The sequence below is a fragment of the Tenrec ecaudatus genome, chromosome 1 (genome assembly GCF_050624435.1).
Source record: "Tenrec ecaudatus isolate mTenEca1 chromosome 1, mTenEca1.hap1, whole genome shotgun sequence".
Classification (NCBI taxonomy): domain Eukaryota; kingdom Metazoa; phylum Chordata; class Mammalia; order Afrosoricida; family Tenrecidae; genus Tenrec; species Tenrec ecaudatus.
Window position 1 is genome coordinate 278,900,019 of NC_134530.1, and position 20,593 is coordinate 278,920,611.

Sequence of the window (20,593 nt, forward strand, 5' to 3'; positions counted from 1 at the left end):
CGCTAGTTAATCTAGATTTTCCAAGTGCCCTCTAGTTAACCTACATAGTCCAAAGGCCCACTACAAATGCCCGCTTGGGGCCCTAATAGTCCAAATGCCCGCTAGTTAACCTAGATAGTCCAAGTGCTCGCTAGTTAACCTAGATAGTCCAAGTGCCCGCTAGTTAACCTAGATAGACCAAGTGCCCGCTAGGGAACCTATCTAGTCCAAGTACCCGCTAGGAAACGTACATAGTCCAACTGCCCGCTAGGTAACGTACATAGTCCAAGTGCCCGCTAGGTAACGTAGATAGTCCAAGTGCCCGCTAGGAAACGTACATAGTCCAAGTGCCCACTAGTTAACCTACATAGTCCAAGTGCCTGCTAGGTAACCTAGATAGTCCAAGTGCCCACTAGTTAACCTACATAGTCCAAGTGCCCAATAGGGAACCTATATAATCCAAGTGCCCGCTAGGGAACCTACATAGTCCAAGTGCCCGTTAGTTAACCTAGATAGTCCAAGTGCCCGCTAGGTAACCTACATAGTGCAAGTGTCTGCTAGTTAACATAAGTAGTCCAAAGGCCCGCTAGTTAACATACATAGTCCAAGTGCCCGGTAGTTAACTTACATAGTTCAAGTGTCCGTAGGGAACATTCATAGTCCAAGTGCCTCGCTAGGGAACCTACATAGTCCAAGGGCCCGCTAGGGAACCTACGTAGTCCAAGTGCTACTAGTTAATCTACATAGTCCAAGGGCCCGCTGGTTAATGTAGATAGTCCAAGTGCTACTAGTTAATCTACATAGTCCAAGGGCCCGCAAGTTAACCTACATAGTCCAAGTACCCGCTAGTTAACCTAGATCGTCCAAGTGTCCGCTAGTTAACCTACATAGTCCAAGTGCCCGCTAGGGAACCTACATAGTCCAAGTGCCTGCTAGGGAACCTACTTTGTCCAAGTGCCCGCTCTGGAACATACATAGTCCAAGTGCCCGCCAGGGAATCTACATAGTCCAAGGGCCCGCTAGTTAACCTAGATAGTCCAAGGGCCTGCTAGGAAACCTACATAGTCCAAGGGCCCGCTAGGTAACCTGGATAGTTCAAGTGCCCGTAAGGTAACCTAGAGTCCATGTGCTCGCTAGTTAACCTACATAGTCCAAGTGCACGCTATGTAACCTAGATAGTCAAAGTGCCCGTTAGGTAACCTAGATAGTCCAAGTGCCTGTTACCTAACCTAGATAGTCCAAGTGCCCGCTAGGCAACCTACATAGTCCAAGAGCCCGTTCGTTAACCTAGAAGTCCAAGTGTCCATAAGGTAACATAGACAGTCCAAGTGCCCACTAGGTTACCTGCATATTCCAAGTGCCCGTTCGTTAACCTAGATAATCGAAGTGCCCACTAGGTAACCTACATAGTCCAAGTGCCCGCTAGGGAACCTATATAGCCCAAGTGCCCGCTAGGTAACCCAGATAGTCCAAGGGCCCGCTAGTTAACCAACATAGTCCAAGGGCTCACTTGTTCACTTTGATAGTTCAAGTGCCCGCTAGTTAATCTAGATTTTCCAAGTGCCCTCTAGTTAACCTACATAGTCCAAAGGCCCACTACAAATGCCCGCTTGGGGCCCTAATAGTCCAAATGCCCGCTAGTTAACCTAGATAGTCCAAGTGCTCGCTAGTTAACCTAGATAGTCCAAGTGCCCGCTAGTTAACCTAGATAGACCAAGTGCCCGCTAGGGAACCTATCTAGTCCAAGTACCCGCTAGGAAACGTACATAGTCCAACTGCCCGCTAGGTAACGTACATAGTCCAAGTGCCCGCTAGGTAACGTAGATAGTCCAAGTGCCCGCTAGGAAACGTACATAGTCCAAGTGCCCACTACTTAACCTACATAGTCCAAGTGCCTGCTAGGTAACCTAGATAGTCCAAGTGCCCACTAGTTAACCTACATAGTCCAAGTGCCCAATAGGGAACCTATATAATCCAAGTGCCCGCTAGGGAACCTGCATAGTCCAATTGCCCGCTAGGTAACCTATAGAGCCCAAGTGCCCGCTAGGTAACCCAGATAGTCCAAGGGCCCGTTAGTTAACCAACATAGTCCAAGGGCTCACTTGTTCACTTTGATAGTTCAAGTGCCCGCTAGTTAACCTAGATCCTCCAAGTGCCCGCTAGTTAACCTACATAGTCCAAGGACCCACTACAAATGCCCGCTAGGGGCCATAAGAGTCCAAATGCCCGCTAGTTAACCTAGATAGTCCAAGTGCTCGCTAGTTAACCTAGATAGTCCAAGTGCCCGCTAGTTAACCTAGATAGACCAAGTGCCCGCTAGGGAACCTATCTAGTCCATGTACCCGCTAGGAAACGTACATAGTCCAAGTGCCCGCTAGGTAACGTACATAGTCCAAGTGCCCGCTAGGTAACGTACATAGTCCAAGTGCCCGCTAGGAAATGTACATAGTCCAAGTGCCCGCTACTTAACCTACATAGTCCAAGTGCCTGCTAGGTAACCTAGATAGTCCAAGTGCCCGTTCGTTAACCTACATAGTCCAGTTGCCCGCTAGTTAACCTAGACAGTCCAAGTGCCCGCTAGGTTACCTGCATATTCCAAGTGCCCGTTCGTTAACCTAGATAATCCAAGTGCCCACTAGGTAACCTACATAGTCCAAGTGCCCGCTAGGTAACCTATATAGCCCAAGTGCCCGCTAGGTAACCCAGATAGTCCAAGGGCCCGCTAGTTAACCAACATAGTCCAAGGGCTCACTTGTTCACTTTGATAGTTCAAGTGCCCGCTAGTTAATCTAGATTTTCCAAGTGCCCTCTAGTTAACCTACATAGTCCAAAGGCCCACTACAAATGCCCGCTTGGGGCCCTAATAGTCCAAATGCCCGCTAGTTAACCTAGATAGTCCAAGTGCTCGCTAGTTAACCTAGATAGTCCAAGTGCCCGCTAGTTAACCTAGATAGACCAAGTGCCCGCTAGGGAACCTATCTAGTCCAAGTACCCGCTAGGAAACGTACATAGTCCAACTGCCCGCTAGGTAACGTACATAGTCCAAGTGCCCGCTAGGTAACGTAGATAGTCCAAGTGCCCGCTAGGAAACGTACATAGTCCAAGTGCCTGCTAGGTAACCTAGATAGTCCAAGTGCCCACTAGTTAACCTACATAGTCCAAGGGCCCGCTAGGGAACCTACGTAGTCCAAGTGCTACTAGTTAATCTACATAGTCCAAGGGCCCGCTGGTTAATGTAGATAGTCCAAGTGCTACTAGTTAATCTACATAGTCCAAGGGCCCGCAAGTTAACCTACATAGTCCAAGTACCCGCTAGTTAACCTAGATCGTCCAAGTGTCCGCTAGTTAACCTACATAGTCCAAGTGCCCGCTAGGGAACCTACATAGTCCAAGTGCCTGCTAGGGAACCTACTTTGTCCAAGTGCCCGCTCTGGAACATACATAGTCCAAGTGCCCGCCAGGGAATCTACATAGTCCAAGGGCCCGCTAGTTAACCTAGATAGTCCAAGGGCCTGCTAGGAAACCTACATAGTCCAAGGGCCCGCTAGGTAACCTGGATAGTTCAAGTGCCCGTAAGGTAACCTAGAGTCCATGTGCTCGCTAGTTAACCTACATAGTCCAATTGCACGCTATGTAACCTAGATAGTCAAAGTGCCCGTTAGGTAACCTAGATAGTCCAAGTGCCTGTTACCTAACCTAGATAGTCCAAGTGCCCGCTAGGCAACCTACATAGTCCAAGAGCCCGTTCGTTAACCTAGAAGTCCAAGTGTCCATAAGGTAACCTAGACAGTCCAAGTGCCCACTAGGTTACCTGCATATTCCAAGTGCCCGTTCGTTAACCTAGATAATCGAAGTGCCCACTAGGTAACCTACATAGTACAAGTGCCAGCTAGGTAACCTATATAGCCCAAGTGCCCGCTAGGTAACCCAGATAGTCCAAGGGCCCGTTAGTTAACCAACATAGTCCAAGGGCTCACTTGTTCACTTTGATAGTTCAAGTGCCCGCTAGTTAACCTAGATCCTCCAAGTGCCCGCTAGTTAACCTACATAGTCCAAGGACCCACTCCAAATGCCCGCTAGGGGCCCTAAGAGTCCAAATGCCCGCTAGTTAACCTAGATAGTCCAAGTGCTCGCTAGTTAACCTAGATAGTCCAAGTGCCCGCTAGTTAACCTAGATAGACCAAGTGCCCGCTAGGGAACCTATCTAGTCCAAGTACCCGCTAGGAAACGTACATAGTCCAAGTGCCCGCTAGGTAACGTACATAGTCCAAGTGCCCGCTAGGTAACGTAGATAGTCCAAGTGCCCGCTAGGAAACGTACATAGTCCAAGTGCCCGCTAGTTAACCTACATAGTCCAAGTGCCTGCTAGGTAACCTAGATAGTCCAAGTGCCCACTAGTTAACCTACATAGTCCAAGTGCCCAATAGGGAACCTATATAATCCAAGTGCCCGCTAGGGAACCTGCATAGTCCAAGTGCCCATTAGGTAACCTAGATAGTCCAAGTGCCCGTTAGGTAACCTACATAGTGCAAGTGTCTGCTAGTTAACATAAGTAGTCCAAGGGCCCGCTAGTTAACATACATAGTCCAAGTGCCCGGTAGTTAACTTACATTGTTCAAGTGTCCGTAGGGAACATTCATAGTCCAAGTGCCCGCTAGGGAACCTACATAGTCCAAGTGCCCGCTAGGGAACCTATGTAGTCCAAGTGCCCGCTAGGGAATCTACATAGTCCAAGGGCCCGCTGGTTAATGTAGACAGTCCAAGTGCTGCTAGTTAATCTACATAATCCAAGGGCCTGCTAGTTAACCTACATAGTCCAAGTACCCGCTAGTTAACCTAGATCGTCCAAGTGTCCGCTAGTTAATCTACATAGTCCAAGTGCCCGCTAGGGAACCTACATAGTCCAAGTGCCTGCTAGGGAACCTACATTGTCCAAGTGCCCGCTCTGGAACATACATAGTCCAAGTGCCCGCTAGGGAATCTACATAGTCCAAGGGCCCGCTAGGTAACCTACATAGTCCAAGTGCCCTCTAGTTAACCTAGATAGTCCAAATGCCCGCTAGTTAACCTAGATAGTCCAAGTGCCGCTAGTTAACCAGGATCATCAAAGTGCCCTCTAGTTAACTTACATAGTCCAAAGGCCTACTAGTTAACCTACATAGAGCAAGGGCCCGCTAGTTACCCTTGATAGTCCAAGTGCCCGCTAGTTAACCTACATAGTCCAAGTTCCCGCTAGGTAACCTAGACAGTCCAAGTGACCATTAGGTTACCTACATAGTCCAAGTGCCCGTTCGTTAACCTACATAATCCAAGTGCCCGCTAGGTAACGTAGACAGCCCAAGTGCCCGCTAGGGAACGTACATAGTCCAGGTGCCCACTAGTTAACCTAGATAGTCCAAGTGCCCGCTAGGTAACCTACATAGTGCAAGTGTCCGATAGTTAACATAAGTAGTCCAAGGACCCGCTGGTTAACATACATACTCCAAGTGCCCGGTAGTTAACTTACATAGTTCAAGTGTCCGTAGGGAACATTCATAGTCCAAGAGCCCGCTAGGGAACCTACGTAGTCCAAATGCCCGCTAGGGAATCCACATAGTCCAAGGGCCCGCTGGTTAATGTAGATAGTCCAAGTGCTGCTAGTTAATCTACATAGTCCAAGGGCCCGCAAGTTAACCTACATAGTCCAAGTACCCGCTAGTTAACCTAGATCGTCCAAGTGTCCGCTAGTTAACCTACATAGTCCAAGTGCCCGCTAGGGAACCTACATAGTCCAAGTGCCTGCTAGGGAACCTACATTGTCCAAGTGCCCGCTCTGGAACATACATAGTCCAAGTGCCCGCCAGGGAATCTACATAGTCCAAGGGCCCGCTAGTTAACCTAGATAGTCCAAGGGCCTGCTAGGAAACCTACATAGTCCAAGGGCCCGCTAGGTAACCTAGATAGTTCAAGTGCCCGTAAGGTAACCTAGAGTCCATGTGCTCGCTAGTTAACCTACATAGTCCAAGTGCACGCTATGTAACCTAGATAGTCAAAGTGCCCGTTAGGTAACCTAGATAGTCCAAGTGCCTGTTACCTAACCTAGATAGTCCAAGTGCCCGCTAGGCAACCTACATAGTCCAAGAGCCCGTTCGGTAACCTAGAAGTCCAAGTGTCCGCTAGGTAACCTAGACAGTCCAAGTGCCCACTAGCTTACCTGCATATTCCAAGTGCCCATTCGTTAACCTAGATAATCGAAGTGCCCACTAGGTAACCTACATAGTACAAGTGCCAGCTAGGTAACCTATAGAGCCCAAGTGCCCGCTAGGTAACCCAGATAGTCCAAGGGCCCGTTAGTTAACCAACATAGTCCAAGGGCACACTTGTTCACTTTGATAGTTCAAGTGCCCGCTAGTTAACCTAGATCCTCCAAGTGCCCGCTAGTTAACCTACATAGTCCAAGGACCCACTACAAATGCCCGCTAGGGGCCCTAAGAGTCCAAATGCCCGCTAGTTAACCTAGATAGTCCAAGTGCTCGCTAGTTAACCTAGATAGTCCAAGTGCCCGCTAGTTAACCTAGATAGACCAAGTGCCCGCTAGGGAACCTATCTAGTCCATGTACCCGCTAGGAAACGTACATAGTCCAAGTGCCCGCTAGGTAACATACATAGTCCAAGTGCCCGCTAGGTAACGTAGATAGTCCAAGTGCCCGCTAGGAAATGTACATAGTCCAAGTGCCCGCTAGTTAACCTACATAGTCCAAGTGCCTGCTAGGTAACCTAGATAGTCCAAGTGCCCGTTCGTTAACCTACATAGTCCAGGTGCCCGCTAGTTAACCTAGATAGTCCAAGTGCCCGCTAGGTAACCTACATAGTGCAAGTGTGCGCTAGTTAACATAAGTAGTCCAAGGGCCCGCTAGTTAACATACATAGTCCAAGTGCCCGGTAGTTAACTTACATAGTTCAAGTGTCAGTAGGGAACATTTATAGTCCGAGTGCCCGCTAGGGAACCTACATAGTCCAAGTGCCCGCTAGGGAACCTACGTAGTCCAAGTGCCCGCTAGGGAATCTACATAGTCCAAGGGCCCGCTGGTTAATGTAGATAGTCCAAGTGCTGCTAGTTAATCTACATAATCCAAGGGCCTGCTAGTTAACCTACATAGTCCAAGTACCCGCTAGTTAACCTAGATCGTCCAAGTGTCCGCTAGTTAATCTACATAGTCCAAGTGCCCGCTAGGGAACCTACATAGTCCAAGTGCCTGCTAGGGAACCTACATTGTCCAAGTGCCCGCTCTGGAACATACATAGTCCAAGTGCCCGCTAGGGAATCTACATAGTCCAAGGGCCCGCTAGGTAACCTACATAGTCCAAGTGCCCTCTAGTTAACCTAGATAGTCCAAATGCCCGCTAGTTAACCTAGATAGTCCAAGTGCCCGGTAGTTAACCAGGATCATCAAAGTGCCCTCTAGTTAACTTACATAGTCCAAAGGCCTACTAGTTAACCTACATAGAGCAAGGGCCCGCTAGTTAACCTTGATAGTCCAAGTGCCCGCTAGTTAACCTACATAGTCCAAGTTCCCGCTAGGTAACCTAGACAGTCCAAGTGACCATTAGGTTACCTACATAGTCCAAGTGCCCGTTCGTTAACCTACATAGTCCAAGTGCCCGCTAGGTAACGTAGATAGCCCAAGTGCCCGCTAGGGAACGTACATAGTCCAGGTGCCCGCTAGTTAACCTAGATAGTCCAAGTGCCCGCTAGGTAACCTACATAGTGCAAGTGTCCGCTAGTTAACATAAGCAGTCCAAGGGCCCGCTAGTTAACATACATAGTCCAAGTGCCCGGTAGTTAACTTACATAGTTCAAGTGTCCGTAGGGAACATTCATAGTCCAATTGCCCGCTAGGGAACCTACATAGTCCAAGTGCCCGTTAGGGAACCTACGTAGTCCAAGTGCCCGCTAGGGAATCTACATAATCCAAGGGCCCGCTGGTTAATGTAGATAGTCCAAGTGCTGCTATTTAATCTACATAGTCCAAGGTCCTACTAGTTAACCTACATAGTCCAAGTACCCGCTAGTTAACTTAGATCGTACAAGTGTCCGCTAGTTAACCTACATAGTCCAAGTGCCCGCTAGGGAACCTACATAGTCCAAGTGCCTGCTAGGGAACCTACATTGTCCAAGTGCCCGCTCTGGAACATACATAGTCCAAGTGTCCGCTAGGGAATCTACATAATCCAAGGGCCCGCTAGGTAACCTAGATAGTTCAAGTGCCCGTAAGGTAACCTAGAGTCCAAGTGCTCGCTAGTTAACCTACATAGTCCAAGTGCACGCTATGTAACCTAGATAGTCAAAGTGCCCGTTAGGTAACCTAGATAGTCCAAGTGCCTGTTACCTAACCTAGATAGTCCAAGAGCCCGCTAGGCAACCTACATAGTCCAAGAGCCCGTTCGTTAACCTAGAAGTCCAAGTGTCCGCTAGGTAACCTAGACAGTCCAAGTGCCCGCTAGGTTACCTGCATATTCCAAGTGCCCGTTCGTTAACCTAGATAATCCAAGTGCCCACTAGGTAACCTACATAGTCCAAGTGCCCGCTAGGTAACCTATATAGCCCAAGTGCCCGCTAGGTAACCCAGATAGTCAAAGGGCCCGCTAGTTAACCAACATAGTCCAAGGGCTCACTTGTTCACTTTGATAGTTCAAGTGCCCGCTAGTTAACCTAGATCCTCCAAGTGCCCGCTAGTTAACCTACATAGTCCAAGGACCCACTCCAAATGCCCGCTAGGGGCCCTAAGAGTCCAAATGCCCGCTAGTTAACCTAGATAGTCCAAGTGCTCGCTAGTTAACCTAGATAGTCCAAGTGCCCGCTAGTTAACCTAGATAGACCAAGTGCCCGCTAGGGAACCTATCTAGTCCATGTACCCGCTAGGAAACGTACATAGTCCAAGTGCCCGCTAGGTAACGTACATAGTCCAAGTGCCCGCTAGGTAACGTAGATAGTCCAAGTGCCCGCTAGGAAATGTACATAGTCCAAGTGCCCGCTAGTTAACCTACATAGTCCAAGTGCCTGCTAGGTAACCTAGATAGTCCAAGTGCCCGTTCGTTAACCTACATAGTCCAAGTGCCCGCTAGGTAACGTAGATAGCCCAAGTGCCCGCTAGGGAAGTACATAGTCCAGGTGCCCGCTAGTTAACCTAGATAGTCCAAGTGCCCGCTAGGTAACCTACATAGTGCAAGTGTGCGCTAGTTAACATAAGTAGTCCAAGGGCCCGCTAGTTAACATACATAGTCCAAGTGCCCGGTAGTTAACTTACATAGTTCAAGTGTCAGTAGGGAACATTCATAGTCTGAGTGCCCGCTAGGGAACCTACATAGTCCAAGTGCCCGCTAGGGAACCTACGTAGTCCAAGTGCCCGCTAGGGAATCTACATAGTCCAAGGGCCCGCTGGTTAATGTAGATAGTCCAAGTGCTGCTAGTTAATCTACATAATCCAAGGGCCTGCTAGTTAACCTACATAGTCCAAGTACCCGCTAGTTAACCTAGATCGTCCAAGTGTCCGCTAGTTAATCTACATAGTCCAAGTGCCCGCTAGGGAACCTACATAGTCCAAGTGCCTGCTAGGGAACCTACATTGTCCAAGTGCCCGCTCTGGAACATACATAGTCCAAGTGCCCGCTAGGGAATCTACATAGTCCAAGGGCCCGCTAGGTAACCTACATAGTCCAAGTGCCCTCTAGTTAACCTAGATAGTCCAAATGCCCGCTAGTTAACCTAGATAGTCCAAGTGCCCGGTAGTTAACCAGGATCATCAAAGTGCCCTCTAGTTAACTTACATAGTCCAAAGGCCTACTAGTTAACCTACATAGAGCAAGGGCCCGCTAGTTAACCTTGATAGTCCAAGTGCCCGCTAGTTAACCTACATAGTCCAAGTTCCCGCTAGGTAACCTAGACAGTCCAAGTGACCATTAGGTTACCTACATAGTCCAAGTGCCCGTTCGTTAACCTACATAGTCCAAGTGCCCGCTAGGTAACGTAGATAGCCCAAGTGCCCGCTAGGGAACGTACATAGTCCAGGTGCCTGCTAGTTAACCTAGATAGTCCAAGTGCCCGCTAGGTAACCGACATAGTGCAAGTGTCCGCTAGTTAACATAAGTAGTCCAAGGGCCCGCTAGTTAACATACATAGTCCAAGTGCCCGGTAGTTAACTTACATAGTTCAAGTGTCCGTAGGGAACATTCATAGTCCAAGTGCCCGCTAGGGAACCTACATAGTCCAAGTGCCCGTTAGGGAACCTACGTAGTCCAAGTGCCCGCTAGGGAATCTACATAGTCCAAGGGCCCGCTGGTTAATGTAGATAGTCCAAGTGCTGCTATTTAATCTACATAGTCCAAGGGCCTGCTAGTTAACCTACATAGTCCAAGTACCCGCTAGTTAACTTAGATCGTACAAGTGTCCGCTAGTTAACCTACATAGTCCAAGTGCCCGCTAGGGAACCTACATAGTCCAAGTGCCTGCTAGGGAACCTACATTGTCCAAGTGCCCGCTCTGGAACATACATAGTCCAAGTGTCCGCTAGGGAATCTACATAATCCAAGGGTCCGCTAGGTAACCTAGATAGTTCAAGTGCCCATAAGGTAACCTAGAGTCCAAGTGCTCGCTAGTTAACCTACATAGTCCAAGTGCACGCTATGTAACCTAGATAGTCAAAGTGCCCGTTAGGTAACCTAGATAGTCCAAGTGCCTGTTACCTAACCTAGATAGTCCAAGTGCCCGCTAGGCAACCTACATAGTCCAAGAGCCCGTTCGTTAACCTAGAAGTCCAAGTGTCCGCTAGGTAACCTAGACAGTCCAAGTGCCCGCTAGGTTACCTGCATATTCCAAGTGCCCGTTCGTTAACCTAGATAATCCAAGTGCCCACTAGGTAACCTACATAGTCCAAGTGCCCGCTAGGTAACCTATATAGCCCAAGTGCCCCCTAGGTAACCCAGATAGTCCAAGGGCCCGCTAGTTAACCAACATAGTCCAAGGGCTCACTTGTTCACTTTGATAGTTCAAGTGCCCGCTAGTTAATCTAGATTTTCCAAGTGCCCTCTAGTTAACCTACATAGTCCAAAGGCCCACTACAAATGCCCGCTTGGGGCCCTAATAGTCCAAATGCCCGCTAGTTAACCTAGATAGTCCAAGTGCTCGCTAGTTAACCTAGATAGTCCAAGTGCCCGCTAGTTAACCTAGATAGACCAAGTGCCCGCTAGGGAACCTATCTAGTCCAAGTACCCGCTAGGAAACGTACATAGTCCAACTGCCCGCTAGGTAACGTACATAGTCCAAGTGCCCGCTAGGTAACGTAGATAGTCCAAGTGCCCGCTAGGAAACGTACATAGTCCAAGTGCCCACTAGTTAACCTACATAGTCCAAGTGCCTGCTAGGTAACCTAGATAGTCCAAGTGCCCACTAGTTAACCTACATAGTCCAAGTGCCCAATAGGGAACCTATATAATCCAAGTGCCCGCTAGGGAACCTACATAGTCCAAGTGCCCGTTAGTTAACCTAGATAGTCCAAGTGCCCGCTAGGTAACCTACATAGTGCAAGTGTCTGCTAGTTAACATAAGTAGTCCAAAGGCCCGCTAGTTAACATACATAGTCCAAGTGCCCGCTAGTTAACTTACATAGTTCAAGTGTCCGTAGGGAACATTCATAGTCCAAGTGCCTCGCTAGGGAACCTACATAGTCGAAGGGCCCGCTAGGGAACCTACGTAGTCCAAGTGCTACTAGTTAATCTACATAGTCCAAGGGCCCGCTGGTTAATGTAGATAGTCCAAGTGCTACTAGTTAATCTACATAGTCCAAGGGCCCGCAAGTTAACCTACATAGTCCAAGTACCCGCTAGTTAACCTAGATCGTCCAAGTGTCCGCTAGTTAACCTACATAGTCCAAGTGCCCGCTAGGGAACCTACATAGTCCAAGTGCCTGCTAGGGAACCTACTTTGTCCAAGTGCCCGCTCTGGAACATACATAGTCCAAGTGCCCGCCAGGGAATCTACATAGTCCAAGGGCCCGCTAGTTAACCTAGATAGTCCAAGGGCCTGCTAGGAAACCTACATAGTCCAAGGGCCCGCTAGGTAACCTGGATAGTTCAAGTGCCCGTAAGGTAACCTAGAGTCCATGTGCTCGCTAGTTAACCTACATAGTCCAAGTGCACGCTATGTAACCTAGATAGTCAAAGTGCCCGTTAGGTAACCTAGATAGTCCAAGTGCCTGTTACCTAACCTAGATAGTCCAAGTGCCCGCTAGGCAACCTACATAGTCCAAGAGCCCGTTCGTTAACCTAGAAGTCCAAGTGTCCATAAGGTAACATAGACAGTCCAAGTGCCCACTAGGTTACCTGCATATTCCAAGTGCCCGTTCGTTAACCTAGATAATCGAAGTGCCCACTAGGTAACCTACATAGTCCAAGTGCCCGCTAGGGAACCTACATAGTCCAAGTGCCTGCTAGGGAAACTACATTGTCCAAGTGCCTGCTCTGGAACATACATAGTCCAAGTGTCCGCTAGGGAATCTACATAATCCAAGGGCCCGCTAGGTAACCTAGATAGTTCAAGTGCCCGTAAGGTAACCTAGAGTCCAAGTGCTCGCTAGTTAACCTACATAGTCCAAGTGCACGCTATGTAACCTAGATAGTCAAAGTGCCCGTTAGGTAACCTAGATAGTCCAAGTGCCTGTTACCTAACCTAGATAGTCCAAGTGCCCGCTAGGCAACCTACATAGTCCAAGAGCCCGTTCGTTAACCTAGAAGTCCAAGTGTCCGCTAGGTAACCTAGACAGTCCAAGTGCCCGCTAGGTTACCTGCATATTCCAAGTGCCCGTTCGTTAACCTAGATAATCCAAGTGCCCACTAGGTAACCTACATAGTCCAAGTGCCCGCTAGGTAACCTATATAGCCCAAGTGCCCGCTAGGTAACCCAGATAGTCCAAGGGCCCGCTAGTTAACCAACATAGTCCAAGGGCTCACTTGTTCACTTTGATAGTTCAAGTGCCCGCTAGTTAATCTAGATTTTCCAAGTGCCCTCTAGTTAACCTACATAGTCCAAAGGCCCACTACAAATGCCCGCTTGGGGCCCTAATAGTCCAAATGCCCGCTAGTTAACCTAGATAGTCCAAGTGCTCGCTAGTTAACCTAGATAGTCCAAGTGCCCGCTAGTTAACCTAGATAGACCAAGTGCCCGCTAGGGAACCTATCTAGTCCAAGTACCCGCTAGGAAACGTACATAGTCCAACTGCCCGCTAGGTAACGTACATAGTCCAAGTGCCCGCTAGGTAACGTAGATAGTCCAAGTGCCCGCTAGGAAACGTACATAGTCCAAGTGCCCACTAGTTAACCTACATAGTCCAAGTGCCTGCTAGGTAACCTAGATAGTCCAAGTGCCCACTAGTTAACCTACATAGTCCAAGTGCCCAATAGGGAACCTATATAATCCAAGTGCCCGCTAGGGAACCTACATAGTCCAAGTGCCCGTTAGTTAACCTAGATAGTCCAAGTGCCCGCTAGGTAACCTACATAGTGCAAGTGTCTGCTAGTTAACATAAGTAGTCCAAAGGCCCGCTAGTTAACATACATAGTCCAAGTGCCCGCTAGTTAACTTACATAGTTCAAGTGTCCGTAGGGAACATTCATAGTCCAAGTGCCTCGCTAGGGAACCTACATAGTCGAAGGGCCCGCTAGGGAACCTACGTAGTCCAAGTGCTACTAGTTAATCTACATAGTCCAAGGGCCCGCTGGTTAATGTAGATAGTCCAAGTGCTACTAGTTAATCTACATAGTCCAAGGGCCCGCAAGTTAACCTACATAGTCCAAGTACCCGCTAGTTAACCTAGATCGTCCAAGTGTCCGCTAGTTAACCTACATAGTCCAAGTGCCCGCTAGGGAACCTACATAGTCCAAGTGCCTGCTAGGGAACCTACTTTGTCCAAGTGCCCGCTCTGGAACATACATAGTCCAAGTGCCCGCCAGGGAATCTACATAGTCCAAGGGCCCGCTAGTTAACCTAGATAGTCCAAGGGCCTGCTAGGAAACCTACATAGTCCAAGGGCCCGCTAGGTAACCTGGATAGTTCAAGTGCCCGTAAGGTAACCTAGAGTCCATGTGCTCGCTAGTTAACCTACATAGTCCAAGTGCACGCTATGTAACCTAGATAGTCAAAGTGCCCGTTAGGTAACCTAGATAGTCCAAGTGCCTGTTACCTAACCTAGATAGTCCAAGTGCCCGCTAGGCAACCTACATAGTCCAAGAGCCCGTTCGTTAACCTAGAAGTCCAAGTGTCCATAAGGTAACATAGACAGTCCAAGTGCCCACTAGGTTACCTGCATATTCCAAGTGCCCGTTCGTTAACCTAGATAATCGAAGTGCCCACTAGGTAACCTACATAGTCCAAGTGCCCGCTAGGGAACCTACATAGTCCAAGTGCCTGCTAGGGAAACTACATTGTCCAAGTGCCTGCTCTGGAACATACATAGTCCAAGTGTCCGCTAGGGAATCTACATAATCCAAGGGCCCGCTAGGTAACCTAGATAGTTCAAGTGCCCGTAAGGTAACCTAGAGTCCAAGTGCTCGCTAGTTAACCTACATAGTCCAAGTGCACGCTATGTAACCTAGATAGTCAAAGTGCCCGTTAGGTAACCTAGATAGTCCAAGTGCCTGTTACCTAACCTAGATAGTCCAAGTGCCCGCTAGGCAACCTACATAGTCCAAGAGCCCGTTCGTTAACCTAGAAGTCCAAGTGTCCGCTAGGTAACCTAGACAGTCCAAGTGCCCGCTAGGTTACCTGCATATTCCAAGTGCCCGTTCGTTAACCTAGATAATCCAAGTGCCCACTAGGTAACCTACATAGTCCAAGTGCCCGCTAGGTAACCTATATAGCCCAAGTGCCCGCTAGGTAACCCAGATAGTCCAAGGGCCCGCTAGTTAACCAACATAGTCCAAGGGCTCACTTGTTCACTTTGATAGTTCAAGTGCCCGCTAGTTAATCTAGATTTTCCAAGTGCCCTCTAGTTAACCTACATAGTCCAAAGGCCCACTACAAATGCCCGCTTGGGGCCCTAATAGTCCAAATGCCCGCTAGTTAACCTAGATAGTCCAAGTGCTCGCTAGTTAACCTAGATAGTCCAAGTGCCCGCTAGTTAACCTAGATAGACCAAGTGCCCGCTAGGGAACCTATCTAGTCCAAGTACCCGCTAGGAAACGTACATAGTCCAACTGCCCGCTAGGTAACGTACATAGTCCAAGTGCCCGCTAGGTAACGTAGATAGTCCAAGTGCCCGCTAGGAAACGTACATAGTCCAAGTGCCCACTAGTTAACCTACATAGTCCAAGTGCCTGCTAGGTAACCTAGATAGTCCAAGTGCCCACTAGTTAACCTACATAGTCCAAGTGCCCAATAGGGAACCTATATAATCGAAGTGCCCGCTAGGGAACCTACATAGTCCAAGTGCCCGTTAGTTAACCTAGATAGTCCAAGTGCCCGCTAGGTAACCTACATAGTGCAAGTGTCTGCTAGTTAACATAAGTAGTCCAAAGGCCCGCTAGTTAACATACATAGTCCAAGTGCCCGCTAGTTAACTTACATAGTTCAAGTGTCCGTAGGGAACATTCATAGTCCAAGTGCCTCGCTAGGGAACCTACATAGTCCAAGGGCCCGCTAGGGAACCTACGTAGTCCAAGTGCCCGCTAGGGAATCTACATAGTCCAAGGGCCCGCTGGTTAATGTAGATAGTCCAAGTGCTACTAGTTAATCTACATAGTCCAAGGGCCCGCAAGTTAACCTACATAGTCCAAGTACCCGCTAGTTAACCTAGATCGTCCAAGTGTCCGCTAGTTAACCTACATAGTCCAAGTGCCCGCTAGGGAACCTACATAGTCCAAGTGCCTGCTAGGGAACCTACTTTGTCCAAGTGCCCGCTCTGGAACATACATAGTCCAAGTGCCCGCCAGGGAATCTACATAGTCCAAGGGCCCGCTAGTTAACCTAGATAGTCCAAGGGCCTGCTAGGAAACCTACATAGTCCAAGGGCCCGCTAGGTAACCTGGATAGTTCAAGTGCCCGTAAGGTAACTTAGAGTCCATGTGCTCGCTAGTTAACCTACATAGTCCAAGTGCACGCTATGTAACCTAGATAGTCAAAGTGCCCGTTAGGTAACCTAGATAGTCCAAGTGCCTGTTACCTAACCTAGATAGTCCAAGTGCCCGCTAGGCAACCTACATAGTCCAAGAGCCCGTTCGTTAACCTAGAAGTCCAAGTGTCCATAAGGTAACCTAGACAGTCCAAGTGCCCACTAGGTTACCTGCATATTCCAAGTGCCCGTTCGTTAACCTAGATAATCGAAGTGCCCACTAGGTAACCTACATAGTACAAGTGCCAGCTAGGTAACCTATATAGCCCAAGTGCCCGCTAGGTAACCCAGATAGTCCAAGGGCCCGTTAGTTAACCAACATAGTCCAAGGGCTCACTTGTTCACTTTGATAGTTCAAGTGCCCGCTAGTTAACCTAGATCCTCCAAGTGCCCGCTAGTTAACCTACATAGTCCAAGGACCCACTCCAAATGCCCGCTAGGGGCCCTAAGAGTCCAAATGCCCGCTAGTTAACCTAGATAGTCCAAGTGCTCGCTAGTTAACCTAGATAGTCCAAGTGCCCGCTAGTTAACCTAGATAGAACAAGTGCCCGCTAGGGAACCTATCTAGTCCAAGTACCCGCTAGGAAACGTACATAGTCCAAGTGCCCGCTAGGTAACGTACATAGTCCAAGTGCCCGCTAGGTAACGTAGATAGTCCAAGTGCCCGCTAGGAAACGTACATAGTCCAAGTGCCCGCTAGTTAACCTACATAGTCCAAGTGCCTGCTAGGTAACCTAGATAGTCCAAGTGCCCACTAGTTAACCTACATAGTCCAAGTGCCCAATAGGGAACCTATATAATCCAAGTGCCCGCTAGGGAACCTGCATAGTCCAATTGCCCGTTAGGTAACCTAGATAGTCCAAGTGCCCGTTAGGTAACCTACATAGTGCAAGTGTCTGCTAGTTAACATAAGTAGTCCAAGGGCCCGCTAGTTAACATACATAGTCCAAGTGCCCGGTAGTTAACTTACATAGTTCAAGTGTCCGTAGGGAACATTCATAGTCCAAGTGCCTCGCTAGGGAACCTACATAGTCCAAGGGCCCGCTAGTGAACCTACGTAGTCCAAGTGCCCGCTAGGGAACCTACATAGTCCAAGTGCCTGCTAGGGAACCTACATTGTCCAAGTGCCCGCTCTGGAACATACATAGTCCAAGTGCCCGCCAGGGAATCTACATAGTCCAAGGGCCCGCTAGTTAACCTAGATAGTCCAAGGGCCTGCTAGGAAACCTACATAGTCCAAGGGCCCGCTAGGTAACCTAGATAGTTCAAGTGCCCGTAAGGTAACCTAGAGTCCATGTGCTCGCTTGTTAACCTACATAGTCCAAATGCACGCTATGTAACCTAGATAGTCAAAGTGCCCGTTAGGTAACCTAGATAGTCCAAGTGCCTGTTACCTAACCTAGATAGTCCAAGTGCCCGCTAGGCAACCTACAAAGTCCAAGAGCCCGTTCGTTATCCTAGAAGTCCAAGTGTCCGCTAGGTAACCTAGACAGTCCAAGTGCCCGCTAGGTTACCTGCATATTCCAAGTGCCCGTTCGTTAACCTAGATAATCCAAGTGCCCACTAGGTAACCTACATAGTCCAAGTGCCCGCTAGGTAACCTATATAGCCCAAGTGCCCGCTAGGTAACCCAGATAGTCCAAGGGCCCGCTAGTTAACCAACATAGTCCAAGGGCTCACTTGTTCACTTTGATAGTTCAAGTGCCCTCTAGTTAACCTAGATCCTCCAAGTGCCCGCTAGTTAACCTACATAGTCCAAGGACCCACTCCAAATGCCCGCTAGGGTCCCTAAGAGTCCAAATGCCCGCTAGTTAACCTAGATAGTCCAAGTGCTCGCTAGTTAACCTAGATAGTCCAAGTGCCCGCTAGTTAACCTAGATAGACCAAGTGCCCGCTAGGGAACCTATCTAGTCCATGTACCCGCTAGGAAACGTACATAGTCCGAGTGCCCGCTAGGTAACGTACATAGTCCAAGTGCCCGCTAGGTAACGTAGATAGTCCAAGTGCCCGCTAGGAAATGTACATAGTCCAAGTGCCCGCTAGTTAACCTACATAGTCCAAGTGCCTGCTAGGAAACCTAGATAGTCCAAGTGCCCGTTCGTTAACCTACATAGTCCAAGTGCCCGCTAGGTAACGTAGATAGCCCAAGTGCCCGCTAGGGAAGTACATAGTCCAGGTGCCCGCTAGTTAACCTAGATAGTCCAAGTGCCCGCTAGGTAACCTACATAGTGCAAGTGTGCGCTAGTTAACATAAGTAGTCCAAGGGCCCGCTAGTTAACATACATAGTCCAAGTGCCCGGTAGTTAACTTACATAGTTCAAGTGTCAGTAGGGAACATTCATAGTCCAAGTGCCTCGCTAGGGAACCTACATAGTCCAAGGGCCCGCTAGGGAACCTACGTAGTCCAAGTGCCCGCTAGGGAATCTACATAGTCCAAGGGCCCGCTGGTTAATGTAGATAGTCCAAGTGCTGCTAGTTAATCTACATAATCCAAGGGCCTGCTAGTTAACCTACATAGTCCAAGTACCCGCTAGTTAACCTAGATCGTCCAAGTGTCCGCTAGTTAATCTACATAGTCCAAGTGCCCGCTAGGGAACCTACATAGTCCAAGTGCCTGCTAGGGAACCTACATTGTCCAAGTGCCCGCTCTGGAACATACATAGTCCAAGTGCCCGCTAGGGAATCTACATAGTCCAAGGGCCCGCTAGGTAACCTACATAGTCCAAGTGCCCTCTAGTTAACCTAGATAGTCCAAATGCCCGCTAGTTAACCTAGATAGTCCAAGTGCCCGGTAGTTAACCAGGATCATCAAAGTGCCCTCTAGTTAACTTACATAGTCCAAAGGCCTACTAGTTAACCTACATAGAGCAAGGGCCCGCTAGTTAACCTTGATAGTCCAAGTGCCCGCTAGTTAACCTACATAGTCCAAGTTCCCGCTAGGTAACCTAGACAGTCCAAGTGACCATTAGGTTACCTACATAGTCCAAGTGCCCGTTCGTTAACCTACATAGTCCAAGTGCCCGCTAGGTAACGTAGATAGCCCAAGTGCCCGCTAGGGAACGTACATAGTCCAGGTGCCTGCTAGTTAACCTAGATAGTCCAAGTGCCCGCTAGGTAACCGACATAGTGCAAGTGTCCGCTAGTTAACATAAGTAGTCCAAGGGCCCGCTAGTTAACATACATAGTCCAAGTGCCCGGTAGTTAACTTACATAGTTCAAGTGTCCGTAGGGAACATTCATAGTCCAAGTGCCCGCTAGGGAACCTACATAGTCCAAGTGCCCGTTAGGGAACCTCCGTAGTCCAAGTGCCCGCTAGGGAATCTACATAGTCCAAGGGCCCGCTGGTTAATGTAGATAGTCCAAGTGCTGCTATTTAATCTACATAGTCCAAGGGCCTGCTAGTTAACCTACATAGTCCAAGTACCCGCTAGTTAACTTAGATCGTACAAGTGTCCGCTAGTTAACCTACATAGTCCAAGTGCCCGCTAGGGAACCTACATAGTCCAAGTGCCTGCTAGGGAACCTACATTGTCCAAGTGCCCGCTCTGGAACATACATAGTCCAAGTGTCCGCTAGGGAATCTACATAATCCAAGGGTCCGCTAGGTAACCTAGATAGTTCAAGTGCCCATAAGGTAACCTAGAGTCCAAGTGCTCGCTAGTTAACCTACATAGTCCAAGTGCACGCTATGTAACCTAGATAGTCAAAGTGCCCGTTAGGTAACCTAGATAGTCCAAGTGCCTGTTACCTAACCTAGATAGTCCAAGTGCCCGCTAGGCAACCTACATAGTCCAAGAGCCCGTTCGTTAACCTAGAAGTCCAAGTGTCCGCTAGGTAACCTAGACAGTCCAAGTGCCCGCTAGGTTACCTGCATATTCCAAGTGCCCGTTCGTTAACCTAGATAATCCAAGTGCCCACTAGGTAACCTACATATTCCAAGTGCCCGCTAGGTAGCCTATATAGCCCAAGTGCCCCCTAGGTAACCCAGATAGTCCAAGGGCCCGCTAGTTAACCAACATAGTCCAAGGGCTCACTTGTTCACTTTGATAGTTCAAGTGCCCGCTAGTTAATCTAGATTTTCCAAGTGCCCTCTAGTTAACCTACATAGTCCAAAGGCCCACTACAAATGCCCGCTTGGGGCCCTAATAGTCCAAATGCCCGCTAGTTAACCTAGATAGTCCAAGTGCTCGCTAGTTAACCTAGATAGTCCAAGTGCCCGCTAGTTAACCTAGATAGACCAAGTGCCCGCTAGGGAACCTATCTAGTCCAAGTACCCGCTCGGAAACGTACATAGTCCAACTGCCCGCTAGGTAACGTACATAGTCCAAGTGCCCGCTAGGTAACGTAGATAGTCCAAGTGCCCGCTAGGAAACGTACATAGTCCAAGTGCCCACTAGTTAACCTACATAGTCCAAGTGCCTGCTAGGTAACCTAGATAGTCCAAGTGCCCACTAGTTAACCTATATAGTCCAAGT